Here is a 14,756-nt window from a genome sequence, read left to right as displayed (position 1 = left end):
CTATTCAAAAGTGGAGGATGTTTGCCAGAATTAATAAGTTTTAAGCAGTCTGTTCTCAATTGACACAGGTCACTAGTCGTGTCCAGCTCCAGGTAATACCTGGGGTCCTGCCATGGCAGTTCCTGGGATCTTTCTCTGCTTTCTCCTTTCTCCAGGACTTTCTTTCTTTTTGGGAAAGGGGAGGTGGTCCTAAGAACTGCTGAGTGTTTAAACATCCAGGGTTCTGCGACTGATCCCGAATGGATCCAAACGCACACACCCCCGCCTTGGCACCTTTGCTAGTGTTTATATCACAGTTATAAAAGGGACACATTAGTGTGCTTACAGTACCATGATTTTCAGTGTTCACCACACAAACTACACCCTCCTCCCGGACGTCTGTCTTTCACAGGCTGTCTTCTGTCGTCACTGATGCTGTTCTAGCCTCCCTTGTGCTGGCTTCTGAAGCCGATGTGTTAGCGAACCAGACATATCCATTTCCTCTTTCTGTATTTGAATTTCTGCCTCTGGTTGTGTCCCTCTGGTTTTAGGCCTGAGTCCTGTAAAATTTAGGAATATTTCTCAATGGGCCTGGTTGTTCTTACTATGGAATAGCTACAACTCAAATCTTTTTAGCAGCATTTGCTATCTGGGTAGATAGGTATGGTCAGGGTTGTGTGTGTGTTTGAGAACTGTACGCTGCCCTCAGTTCCTTGGGGGAAGGGTGGGATAAAAATGTGATAGGAGGGAAGGAAAACAATTGTTCCTGATTAATTTTTTAAAAGCACATGCAAAATCTTCCCAGAAGGCAAAAAAATGGGACTGTATTTATCAGAGTATACCTAGGGTTGCCAGCTCCAAGGTGGGAAATACCTGGAGATTTTTGGGGTGGAGCCTGCGAAGAGTGGGGTTTGGGGAGGGAGGCTGAGGAGGAGGGCGGGGTCTGGGGAGGGGAGGGACTTCAATGCCATAATTGCCAAAGCGGCCATTTTCTCCAGCTGAACTGATCTCTATTGGCTGGAGATCAGTTGTAATAGCAGACCTTCAGCTAGTACCTGGAGGTTGGCAACCCTAAGTGTATCAGAAACCAAGTACTGTCCTGAGTAAACATGGCAGTAGGATGTTTTGGTCAGAGTATCACAACTGGGAGACCCATGTTCAAATCCCCACTCTTCCACAAAATTCACTGGGTGACTTTGGCCCAGACATCTCTCAGCTTGACCTACCTTACAGAATTGTTGTGAGGGTAAAATGGGGGTGAACCATGTACATTGGCCTGAGCTGCTTGGAGGAAAGGCTAGATAAAGATGGATAGGTAGATAGCTGAGGTATAGGAGGGATTTGCCTGTGGGAGTAGAAAGATAGCATGAAGCTTAAAAAAAAAACACCTCTCCCCTAATCTACTCAGGCTAATGGGAACGGATGCTTGGAGAACAGCACTTCACAATCACATCAATCTGTTCTTTATTAGTGTTTTTATCTGCCGGCGAGGCTTTCCCTCCACTGATGACCTCTGTGATTGCCCCCTTCTCCCCCCTGTATATACTGAGTAGTTAAGATGGGATATAAAAAGATAATAGAATTATGAATTACAAGATTTCATGCAATCAATAAATGCATTCACCTACTGGTCTTTTCCTTGTGTTAATTTTGGTGTTGCTATGGTATCTCAAAATGGAGGACTAGAGGTCATTCCACGAAAACAGAGGGCTGACATGAAATGTGCGGATCCTCGTGGAAGACGGATAATGTGCTATGCAGAACCTTCAGCTGAATGATAAATTGCCTCTTTATCTGCTGTTGTCCAGGGAGATCCGCTGCAGAGAACTGAAAGAGATGTTTCACACCACCAGCTAACACTTTTTGGAAGCAGACCAAAAATGACACATTTCATACTTGAAATATATTTAAGTGTGCGCAGTCATGGTGGTGGCTGACTCAGTGAGGAGGGCAGAGGGGGCAGGCCTGGTGAGGTGAGTGGCTAAAACTGTCTTGGTGCTCAAATGCTGCTCAGTGATTTCGGAGAGCCTTTGGACCTACAGCCTACTTTTTTAAAAAGTCAGATTTTATTTCTAAAGTCTGAAGGTGAGGAAGAACAGGCGTAGGAACTAGTCTTTTCCCACAAGGAAGGAAATAAGAACTGGGTTTGGGCCACATGCTGGACTAGTACTGGGGAAAGAGGGCTTCCAGTTCCCAGTCTGCTATGAAGCCCATGCTATGAAGTCACCTTGAGCCAATGACTCCCTCTCTACCTTGCAGGGTTGTGATGAGGACATAAAGAAAGGGAGAAATGTGTAGCTGCTCTGAGCTCCTGGGAGGATAACCAGGATAAAAATCTTAAAAATCAGTACCCTTTGGGGCATCTTCTTATATTTAGTGTGCTATGTGTTGGTTTATTTGAGTGTATTGTTTCATTAAGCTTATTTAGAGAATTCATATCCCACCTTTTGATTCAGGACCCTAAAGGCAGCTTCCAGAACAAGTTCATAAAAACACAAGAAAATAGAAAAATCAACAATAAAATGGTAACCCCATCAAACAGCCAGATAAAAATGTAATAAAAATGGCAGCAGAAACAGCGAAAAGGCTCATAAATGTGGTTTAAAAGGATGACTGGATTTATGAGCCCGTTCTCCCTCAGGGGTCCTCTGTTCCCTTACTGTTCGTAAGCCTGCCACTGTAGGGTCACACATGGATCTGCATATTCCTCCTTGTGGGGAAACTGGAGAATGGATCCAGAGGACAGCTCAGAAGTAATCCAGGGTGGTCCTCTGGTAGGAGAGTGGTTAACCTGGCGGTCCTGTTACCTGCCAGCATTTCACAAGGAGGAAGTAGGGATGTGCTTGTGACACCCACTGGAACTTCTTGAGGCCTCCCCCCATTCATGATGTTTCCCTCAGCTGAAGAGTCTGGCCTGTCTGCTTTATGTTGTATTGATTTAATTGAGAAACTCACATGCAGAATTTTAACATTCCCTCCCAATGGCAAAAACATTTGTTAGATACGTGTTTACTTTCTTATTCATGCCCCGTTTTTCTCCCCAGCAGAGACACAAAGTAGCCTACAACATTGTTTGCCCTCCTTTGTCTTATCCTCACAACAGCAACCTTATGAGGTAGGTTGAGCTGAGAGAGAATGATTGGCCCAAGGGTACCCCGGGGAACTTCCAGCCCGTCTTTCTCCCCAGTCCCCCTTGCAGTGACGCATTTCCTCCTCACAGCCACCACTCGGGGTGAGGTGGGTAAGGCTGAGAGAAGACAGCGACCGGCCCAAGATCTCCCAGCAAACTTCCATGGGAATGAGGATTTGAACCTGCATCCCTCAGTCCTAGTACGACACTCTAACCACCCCACCATGAAGGTTCTCCAAGGTTTAGTCCACCCTGCTAAACCTTCTAGGGGGGTAGTTTTCTTAGTCTGTTACAGCAAAAGCAAAAAGGAATCTTAGTTGACTTAAAAAAAAACACACACGCCCAAATCCCAAACACTTCAATATTTCTTGGGCCATTTTGGCTGTCCTTTTTGTGCACCTTTCTCAGCTCTGACATGGGCTGATCAGATGTGTGTGCGGCAACCATGAGAACTGGAGCTCTTGTTCAGAGCTAAGTTTGAAATATGGATCTAGCCGCAGGTTTGAAGATAAAATTCTGCAAGGACCAGAAGGAAGGGGCTGGACATGAGCTAGGCCAAGTTCATCGCTCCTCTTTGCTTGCTCAGAGACAAGAAGGGCTGTGGCTGAGTGGTAGAGCATCTGCTCGGCAGGCAGGAGGTCCCAGGTTCAATCCTCGGCATCTCCAGTTAAAAGGACCAGGAAGTAGGTGATATGAAAGGGCAGAGCCTGGAGAGCCTCTGCCACTTTGAGTAGACACCAATCATGACCTTGATTGGACTGATGGTCTGATTCCATATAAAGCAGCTTCATGTGTTCAAGAGGCAGATTCCAGCCAGTTCCCAAAGTTCTGTGCCCTCTTTCATCCTGTGCTGATTCTATTCAATAGAACAGACTCTACAATACATATGATTTGGAGAGGGGTAAATTCTCTGTGGGGTGCTCATGTTGTTCACATTTGGGCTGGAAACAATTTCTGTGCTTTGTAGAATTAGTGCAGGACATCTGCCAATTCTCCCTTGGCATCTGCCAGGCTTCATGAAAAGTACATGCAAAATGTAAACTGCGTGCAATTAAAATGTTCGGATTAAGCCTGAGCCTCCTGCTTCAGAGAGATTTCTTAGACAGTCCTCTGTGCTGAACAAGTTGTGTCGCCTGATAGGTGTCGGTTTGCAGCTTCCGATTCCATGTGAGAAAACTGACTAGCTTTGTAAGCTTTCTGTAGCTCTGTAACACTCATTGTTTTCCTTACATTTATATCCCACCCTTCCTCTCAAGAGCTCAGCATGGTGTACACAGATGTGGTTATCCCCCTTCCCTCTCACAACAATCCTGTGAGGTAGGTTGGGCTTAAAGAGCCCAGCCCAGAGTTACCCAGTGACGTTTGTGGTCTGATCAGGGATTTGAACCTGAGTCTCCCCAAGTTCAAAACTGTTTTCACTGCACCACACTGCCTGTCCTGGCCTGTGACTATGTGGGCATACACTGACGTACATGTGTGTCTCATGCCATCCACCATTTCACCAGATGGAGATCAAAATTCTCTCATTCTCACATCAGCGGAATCGGTTCTTTATTCCAGTGTGTACACTCCGTAGTGTCACATTCCCACCCTGGGCCTGGGCTTTCTCACATGCGTGTTGCGTGTTTGCCTGCATGTAAAATCAGATTCAGATTCAGACACCTTTATTGGCATAGTAAAATAGCAACGAGCATGTAAAATCATGTTTCCTCTTCTTGCAACCACCCCAAGATATAAAACTCAGCCTCTCTGTAACCAGTGCCTTGGGCTACGCTGGTAAGGCTGCCTCTGAGCAAGTACAAAGGGTAGAGCTTCAAATTACTTTAGCTCCATGAATGCATGTCCTTAGAGTGTATGAGCGGTCCTAGCATGTAGGTGGGATTTCAGACCCAGTCTTCTTTCTTAAACAGGAAATAAGCTTTATTACTAAAGATTAAAACAGAGCACATAGAGGGAAAATAGCCATCAAAGTAGGAGAATACAGAATCTGAGGAAATAAAAGGAAAACATATAACGGAGTTATATTATGCTTGTTACCTTCAGATGGAGCCAACACATTCGCCTGGTCACTGCCTCTGGGTGAAGTGTTTGAACCCAGAACAAAGGAAGAGTTCACCTTTAAACCCTTTTTAGGTGATCCCCCCATCCCTAATTAGGAATTCTGCCCTGCTGCTGTGCTCTCTGCCAATGGGGTCCCTTGGCACGTAGCCCTCACCCCTCTCTTCCTGACCAAATGTTATGATGCCCATCCATCAGATCCCCTTTGGCAAATGGGCCCAAATGGCTGAACCACAGTTCCTGTTTTCCTGCCTCTCCCCTCTTGGGAAAAGAAACAGTTTGCCATGGGTTCAGGAACCCCAATCATATCACATGGTACCTTCGTGTCCTCGCACGGCATTTCTATGCATGTGCACGAGTCCACTTTCAAGACCATTTGCTTCCTGCTCAGATGTTTAACCTGAGAGAGAAGGGAACTGGCACACGAAGAATGGCAACTGCTTTGTATGTGTGCAATGCTAGCAATTTTTTTTTTAAGGGCATCCCCAAAATTTCTACAAGTGGCAAAGACAGGAACAAAATATGGACAAAATATGGACCTTGGGCCAATTCCAAACCATAAGGACTGTCCCTGAACCATGGGAACCGTTCATGATGCTGACATGCCCTATAACCACACAGCTTCTTCTAGAAAGATCCGGTAAAAGGAGGCAGGATCCATGCTCAGCCATGAAGCTCACAAGGGTGGTCTGGAGACCACCACTCCTGCTTATTCTCACCTGTCCACCTGCTAAGCACCGATGGTTGGGATAGAAATGTCGTAAACTTAACAGCATTGAGGTCAGGCTCTGCTCAGTTGTGCTTATTTCCTTGTTGCTGGCTGTTCTGTTCTCCTGATCTCAACTTGCCCCAGATCTGCTATTGAACTTAATATTTCATTCAAAGGTTATTTTACCCTTCTGTATCTCAGCATCTTGACTCAGAAAGCATTAGTATTACTGCAGAATAGAGCTCTCCGATGCACGCTTCTCCTATTACCTTTGGGCATGGCAAAGCTGCTGCAAGGTGACTTCGCCACGTACGGTTTTGTCTGGTGTTTCCTTTTGAAGGCCTCTTTGCACTGGGAGACTGGGCCGCATGAAGGAAGAGCGCGGAATCAAAACATTCACCGCCACTCAGAACTGACATGGTAACAGATACAGAGCATGTGGGAATGCGGCTTTAAGCTTACTGGTTTCCCATCCATCCTTCCTTTCTGAGTGAGTGTAATACAGAGAGCTGGTGCAGTGGTTGAAACACCGGACTAGGACATGGGAGACCTGGCATCAGAACCCCACTCTGCCATGGAAGCTTGCTGGATGACCTTGGGCCAGTCGCACACTCTCAGCCTCACCTACCTTGCAGAGTTGTTGGGAGGAGGAAATGCAGGATGAGAGTACATTGCACCACCTTTTGCTCCTGGGAGGAAGGGCAGGATAAAAATATGCTAAATAAATAATAAACATTCTAGCTCATGGCCTCATTGTGGCAGGTTCTGTACAAATAAAGCCATCAAGGGAAATGTTCTGCCCTTAAACTTTACAGTTTAAGGATCCCAAGCAGAAACATTTCGCAAGGTGGGTAATCTGTTCTGGTGAATCTTGGGGTTCTGCAAAAACTGGATTCAACTCCTTAATGAGCGGACCAGCAGAGTCAAAGGCGAGTCCCTGAAAGTCAGATTGCAGACCACTACTGAATGGCCCCTGTAACGGAAACCTCAAGAGAATACAGGGTGTATGTGTTGAATGCCATCAAGTCACTTCCGAGTTATGGTGACCCTATGAATTAATGACATCAAATCCCTATCATTACCAGCCTTGCTCAGGTTTTGCAAAGTGAGGGCTGCAGTTTCCTTCATTGAGTCAGTCCATCTCATGTTGGCTCTTCCTCTTTTCCTGCTGCTTTCAACTTTTCCTAGTGACTCAAGAAGATGATACATGGTGTGTTTTTAAGTCATGTACTCTTATTTGTGTAGGGCAAAAGTGAGATCCTGCAGATGTGAACAATGTCCCCGCCCCTGGTAGGATTGCTGGCATTCTGAGGCCCAAGACTCAGGGGATAGAGCCTGGGAGCACAAACGTGTCAGTATGTGGGGCAGGGCCTAAAAAAGCAATTCCAAGCCACTCCTCTCCAGTGCAGAATTATCTCCCCCACTTTTGCCATCAAGTCACAGCTGATTTATGGCGACCCCATAGGGTTTTCAATGCAAGAGAAGTTCAGAAGGGGTTTACCATTGCTTGCCTCTGCATGATGACCCTGGTATTCCTTGGAGGTCTCCCATCCAAATACTAGCCAGGGTTAGGACTGAGAGTGTGTGACTGGCCCATGGTCCCCCAGCAAGCTTCCATGGCACTAGTGGGGATTTGAACCTGGGTTTCCCAGGTCGTTGTCTGACACCTTAAACCACTACACCACGCTGGCTCTCTCCTTTCCCATATATTCTCAATATATATATTTCATATAACTGTATTGGTGTCTACCTCTTAGTAGGTGGGGAGACAAAGAGAGCAACCAAGTTTACAGTGGTTAATGGAGAAATGGGCCTGGGAAAGAATCGTTTCACCAGTTGCCTGAAGAGGGTAATCCAGTGAGCCTGAGCAGTGCTCTCAGCAGAGGAGTTCCATAATAGAAAAGAATGCTCTGGGACTGGTTGGCGAAAACCCGACTGTCAGCACTGGTGGGAACAGCTGTTTGGTACATCTGGATTCAGGGTTGGAGAGGAATGGAAGATGTGGTCCAGGTTCGAGATGGCAGCTTTAGCACGGCCTGCAAACATTTTTATGTTTTTTTAAAAAATATATGTTTTATCCCATCTTTCTTCCAAAAAAACTCAAGGTGGCATACATGGTTCATCTCTCACCACTGTGTTCTCACAACGAACAGTGAAGTAGATAAGACTGAAAAATAGTAACTGAACTAGGTGAATAGCATGGTAGTTGATCCTATGTTATAACCACGACACAGTGCTGCCTGTCTGAGGAACCTGTGCAGATTAAAGAATTGGTGGTATGAGCTTCCTGTGGCCTAACCCGGCGACCAGCTGAGCTGCCAGTAGAAGATTCCAAGGGGAGCCCCACACAGAGCACATTGTAGTAATCAAGTCAAGATTAATCTGCTCCTTTGGAGTGTACGGGGACCCAGGTTAGTTCCTCAACAATTCCTGAATATCATGTCTGGGATCTGGTACAAATGTACAGCGTACCTTCCCCAGCACTCATCCTCTAGTACAGCCTGAAACTTCGTGACAGAACAGTGTCTGTTTTCTTTCTGAAATAACTTAAATAGACCATTGATGATGGGCTTGCTGCTTGGGCTGGGATATTGGGGGGTAATTGCAGCCTAGTACTAAGGCAACATAAATAGCAATTAGATAAAGGTAAATGTTCAATTTCTTGACATTTTTAGCTCATTTATATTTTAGCAGGCAGAGCCAAACTCCATGCTGAGGGAGAGTCCCCACATAAGGGGAGGAAACAAGACGTCCCCATTTTGTTTCTGGCCTCTTTGTGTTTATATAGAGAATCCACAGGCATTCTAGAACTACACCGGGGTGGGGTCAGTGGGGGGGCTCTAAAGATCAAACATGCATGACTTGAGTGTCAGGAAATTTCAAAAACAGCTCCTTAAACTCTGCCGACTCTAATTACAGAGAATGTTGCAAATACTTCCTGCAGTAAATCCAGTCATTGTAAAATAAGAAAACATCTTACCAGGAACCAGTTTTGTTTATTGGGATGAACTAACCTTATACAACGACAAATTTTGCTGGATCTGATTAGGCAAAACTCTGAAGATTGAAATGGAATAAGCAGGGGGATGGCTTGGTACTTAGGGGAAACCGGGAGCCATGTTCTTGTTTAAAACTGTACCCAATTAGAGTGAAAAGCATGGCCACATCTGTAATGATGCAAGTGTTGATTACAATGGTTTTCTTCGTTCTAGAGAAGACACTGATGTAGAACCAAAGCAAAATCACAACAAACATGTACAATTCTGGAGGGGGTGGATGTTTGTCTATGGCAGCCCAAGCAATAAAGAATTATCCGCCATCATTGTGGTGTGGTGGGCTAAAATCTAGGGGACCCGCACCCTCTGCCATGAAGCTTGCTGGGTGACTGTGGAACAGTCACGCACACACACGCGCACACCCTCCCTCCTCCCCGCCAAGATACCGCACAGGGCTGTTGTGAGGGTCAGATGGAGCGAGGGTATGATTTAGCCCCAACTGAGCTCCTTGGATGAAGGGTGAGAAAAGCAGAAAAATATACTTGTAACGTAACAGTCTGGGATGTAGCTGCTTTGGGAGCTCCGTTAAAGCGCCAGCACTGTTTTTCACAAGCCCTTTTAAAAGTAACAAGTTATTTTTGTTTTGAGCAAACAACATCTCTTCCTAGAGACTGAGCCATAAATAATGTGCATCTCCATAACTGTCCCCCAAGAACTGTGTTTATGGGGCAATTTGCTGGAATGAGTGACACCATCTGATACTATTATAAAAGGAGAGCATAAACCAGAGTTTTCCTTTTGGAAGTTTAAGCGCCGTTGAGCCTGTGAAAGCGGAAAAAGGATGTCTCCTTACCAAGGGTGGTTTTGGCTGCGTTAATAAGGCATCTTTTGCCTTGCTGCAGAGCATTTCGTGAGGAGAAATGAGAGGACTTAGTCAACTTGTCAGTATTTCTTAGCTAAGAGACAAAGATGATTTTCCATGACATTTCAAAGCGAGCTATTATTGTGATTAACAGTCATAAATCAGTAATGAGTAAATAATGTAAAATATTTAGTTTCATTAACTGTTAGCTTAATGCCATTAATGCATTGGAAATGTCCTCGAGCTCTGTAGCATGAGGACAGGAGAGTGGTGTGTGAGGCATTTCAGGGCTGATAGCTGCATCCATCTTCCTTGGACAGCCAAAGAGTATCTGGAGGAAAGCAGGGAAGTCAGTTCATGGGTGCTGAGGCGGCAATTTTGAATGGGCAAAATCCCATGGTGTCTTCTGGGGCATTGCTGCAGAATTTTTTCATGTTATAGTTGAATAGAAACAATGCTGATTAGCATTTACACAGTGCATTGACCATTTCAAGTGTTTCACAGACATAGAATCATAGAATCATAGAGTTGGAAGGGACCACCAGGGTCATCTAGTCCAACCCCCTGCCCAATGAGGGAAATTAACAACTACCCCATTAACATTACCCCAGTAAATTTTTACCATAGCTCTGCAAGGTTGGCCAGTGTTGTTATCCTCACGCTGGAGATGGTGCACCGAGGCTGTGAGAGAGGGGCTTCCTTAAGGCTGCCTAATCAAGTTTGCAGCTGAGTTTAGATTTAAACCTGCTCAACCACAGTTCAGGGTTGCTTTGCCATGATACTACAGCAGCCACCATGCTTAATCTTGATTGAGATTCAAGCGTACCATCGGTGCCCAAAGAGTGTTGGGATTCATCTGGTAATGTAGCGATCTTGCTGTTCTCTCTCTTGCCCCATCATAGTAGCAAGATGTATCACATGAACACATGAGGCTGTGTTGAATTCAGTAAATAAATAACATGAATTGAACTAAGAGACTGGCAACAAATGCATACTTAGCAGCCACAGTAAAAAGAATAACATAAAAACACTCCAACTGAATGAAAGACCAGCAACTGAAGCCAGTAAACTTATAGAAAATGCACAGTATGATGATTCTAACGGTGAGTTGCAACAGTAGGATAAAATGCCCCAGGATGGAAATCGCTAGTCCTGTGTGCTTGAAGCGTATTCTCTTGCATGGGGTTGGGCATTCCCTGCCTGTGCCATAAACACAAGCTGACACCCTAAGGATCTCAATCATTGTTGACCTGTATGAGTGATATAACTTCAGACCATCACTTGCCTTCTTTTGCACCATTTAGTCCACTGCTTCTGACCACAGGAGTTGTGGGGGGAGGCGGTGGACTAGAAGCAAGGCCTCTGAAACTCACCGGCTTTCGCGGACTCTGGGCCTTTAGCCACGTTCTGGACATCCCCCCCCCCCGCTTACCGCCCTGCTGGTGATCCATGTTCTGCATGGACCTCTGCCGAGGCAACAGAATGCATGGAATCATGACATGAAATTGGGAGGAGCTGTGGCTCGGTGACAGAACACATGGTTTGCACCCAGAAGTCCCGGGCCAATACCCAGCACCTCAGAGGGCAGCTGTTAAGAAGAAGGGCTTTTCTCTGCCTGGGACTCTGCAGTGGTCATCCAGTAAAAGGCAGCCTCACATGTGTGCCCTGCTCTTGGACTGAGCCCCATTGAAGCACTGCGACACCACCTTGAGGTGCCCCAAGACCCTCCTGACCGCTTCCTTGGGTCAAAACACTTGTCTGGAAAAACTGATGAGGCTCTACAGTTGTCAAAGCACCAAGTTAACAAAACGGCCTGCTGCCAGTCAGTCTAGAAATAAATATGAAGAATGCCCACGCTACAGATAGTTCCTGTTAGGGTTGCCAGGTCCTCGCTCTCCATCGTCGGGAGATTTTGGCGGGTGGGGCTGGGGCGATTGCACGCACGTGACGCAATCACATCACTTCTGGGTTTATCCCTGAAAGTGCCGCATTGCCGTGGCCACTTTGGCACTCAAACCCCAAAATGCTGGCGTCACGCAGCTGGGTAGATTGGCGGGCAATTGCCTGCCAAAACCACCCACCTGGCAACCCTAGTTCCTGTTGAAGGGAATTTTGGGATGGTGTTGGTTTTCTGTTACTGAAATCCCAGCTGTGTTTGGTACCTTTTTTTTTTTTGTCCTTCCTGTCTGCCTGGCCCTTTTATTTGGCATTAACTGTCAACCATCTTTTTAATTCTCATTTATTCTGAATAAACTGCCCTTTAAAAAAAATAAAGAAAAACTCCCAAACACCAGAATTGGGAGTTTAATGTGTTTTGTTTGAAGAAAGCTGCCTGTGTCATTTTTGATATCTTTGAGGGGGTTTTTCTTCTTGTATGCAGAAGCACAAAGCACAATTAGAATACCGTTATATATTCTCCTAGTTATTAAAGCTTGGATTAACATGACATAAAGTTTTGTCTGGGGAGTTCTTTGCTATGGCTCGGGGAGCATTTCTGTGTGACAGTAATAAGACTCCAGTTAATATACTTGAATGATACTAGAATCTATGTTCAAAGTCAGAACAAAAGAGGTTTATTTGAAGCTTGAATTACAAAGGTAGAATTATCATTGGGAACAATCCTCTGAGATCAGGGCTTAATTATCGTATCTTGTGTTATTTCGCTATAAGGAAGTGAAGTCAAGGGAGACTCTTCCCCCCCCTTAGGTAGCAAGTGGAAAGTTTGTCCTCCAGGATGGATAAGGGGCCCTTTCCCCATTTCCCTGAACATGGAGGCACTGAGCCCTTTCTGCAGGAGCAGACTGAAGGCATCCTTAGGATGCTTTTAGGAAAGATTCCTCAGGAGCTTTTGGACCATTTAAAATGAAAAGGGCATACCCCTCGTCATAAAAGAAATGACCTGTGGGTGTGCCATTTGAATTCACATTTAAACACAATACAAAAGACAACCATTGTCAGTCTGGAAATGGGGGTCCTATTGGGGCTGTCTCACAAGCTGCTCTTTATGGTCCCTTTGTCTTCGGGAGTGATTTGCTCTGGGGGCAGAGGAGCTGCTGTTAGAGAAATGTGCGTGCCACAGCCCCCTCGGAGCTGTGAACAAGTGCGGGTCTCTGGACTCCAGCTGAGATGATGCAAGGCTGGTTCTAGGTATATGGTTTAGCGCTGTCATGGTAGAATCCTGAGAAGCACAGTGCTTACTTAGAAAATACAGGGTGCAGTAGGTTGAAATGATCATGGCTATAACTGCTGAAGGATTGGAGCAGCCCAAACTGATTTCTGACCTTGATGAGGGAGATACTTGTCCTGTTCATAGCACAGGATAATTAATTTCAGAAGCAAAATATCAGTGGCTTGGGAGTGCTGATAGATGAGTGCCTGGGCCTTCCCTCTTGGGCTCATAGCATCTTTAGCTAGCTTCAGCTGGTATACCTTGAAAGCCACCACCTTGACCTGGTTCCCTGTGATCTGATCCTGTCCAAGTTAGATTACTGCAATGCGTGGGACCGGAAGCATCATATTTTGCAAACTACCATGGTGGTTGCTGGCTGACGTGGATTATAGGGAACGTGGCATTCCAGTATTCAGAGACTTACACGGGGGCTGCCTGTTTGCTTCTGGACACAGTTCAGGGGTCTGGATATTAACTCATGTGGGACCACTTAGTCCCCTGTGAACCTGCCTGGCAGTTCAGATCTGCCTCTCAGGCTCTGCTCTGTGTGCCCTCACCTGAAAAGGCAAGATGGGTGGGACACAACAGGGCCTTTGTCAGTGGTGGCACCTTAATTTTTGAACTGTATCCTCATGCCGATTTGTCTGAACCAAGTTTTCGGTAGGCACCAGGTGAAACATTTTTATTTCCCCAGACCTTCTTTGAATTTCATGTCACCCTGTTCTACTATTTTTTATGTTCGTCTAACTGTTCTATGGCTGCTTTTTACATGCTTGGTCTGTTTCATCGTGGGTTTTATGACTTTAGTAATCATTTATAGTTGCACTTGTACTTTACACTGGCTTTTATACTAGATTATCAGCAGCTTCTTTGAGAGCAATAGTGGAGAATGCAGGATACAAAGGAAAGCGACAGATGAGACATGAATCTCTTGCTCAGGAAGGCTAGCTATTTTGGTCAGTAAGTTGCATGAACCTTCAAATACCATTTTTCCTGGTGGTGTGCCACCGCCAATCTGTGCATTTAGCTCCAAGTCATTTTTTTTCTTCTTGACCCTTGTTTCCTTTCTTCAACCCTCTTGGCATCCCTAAGGCTACGGTTGAGTGACTTAAATAGGTGAGTATTGGGCACAGAGCAACTCATTGCCGATTTCAATTCACACCCATAGGTGTAACCTCATAAGGGGCTTAATTGCTTTGACAAGCTGTGGAATGAAAATAATGTGATCTGCGAACTTAGCTCAGGCATCAGGTTTGGAAAAAGCTGGGCACTTGAAAACTGCTGGCGTTTGGCCAGCTTTTGCTGTGGCCAGATATCCCAAGAGCAAGGCTGGGGAGGAAATGTTCCTTGTGAGGAAAATGGTGGCATCAAGGGAGGACGTGGCAAGAGAGTCCTTGCAGAGCTTGGTAAATGTCTTGTGCAGATGAATGAGAGAGACAGTGGGATGTTCATAGTGCAGTGTGGTATTGTGGCTGTGAGCTGGAAAGTCCCGGTACAAATCCCACCCCAGCCATGAATTCACTGGGAGGTGTCTCTCGCTCTCAGTCCCTCCTGTGCAATGTGGGCATAATAATACCAACCTAGAGCCAGCATGATGTAGTGGTTAAGTGTGGGGGACTCGGGTTTGATTCCCCACTCCGCCACATGAAGCCTGCTGGGTGACCTCAAGCCAGTCACAGTTCTCTCAGAACTCTCAGCCCATTCGGAGGCAGGAAATGCAAACCACTTTTGAACCTCTCTTGCCTTGAAAACCCTACGGGATCGCCATAAGTCAGCTGTGACTTGATGGCACTTTCCACCACCAATACCAACCTATGTGACAAACTGTTACAAGGAGAACAACGTGATCATGT

General features: G+C 45.8%; 1 protein-coding gene across 17 annotated transcripts in view; it reads left to right on the top strand.

The window, feature by feature from the left end:
- Positions 1-14,756, top strand: part of MSI2 (musashi RNA binding protein 2) — a 565,100-nt gene that overhangs the window by 238,379 nt on the left and 311,965 nt on the right. The gene's annotated exons all lie outside the window — the stretch shown is intronic.

This window comes from Euleptes europaea, chromosome 19 (assembly GCF_029931775.1).
Source record: "Euleptes europaea isolate rEulEur1 chromosome 19, rEulEur1.hap1, whole genome shotgun sequence".
NCBI classification, from domain to species: domain Eukaryota; kingdom Metazoa; phylum Chordata; class Lepidosauria; order Squamata; family Sphaerodactylidae; genus Euleptes; species Euleptes europaea.
Note: the sequence above shows the minus strand (reverse complement) of the source record. Positions and strands in the feature narration are given on the sequence as shown.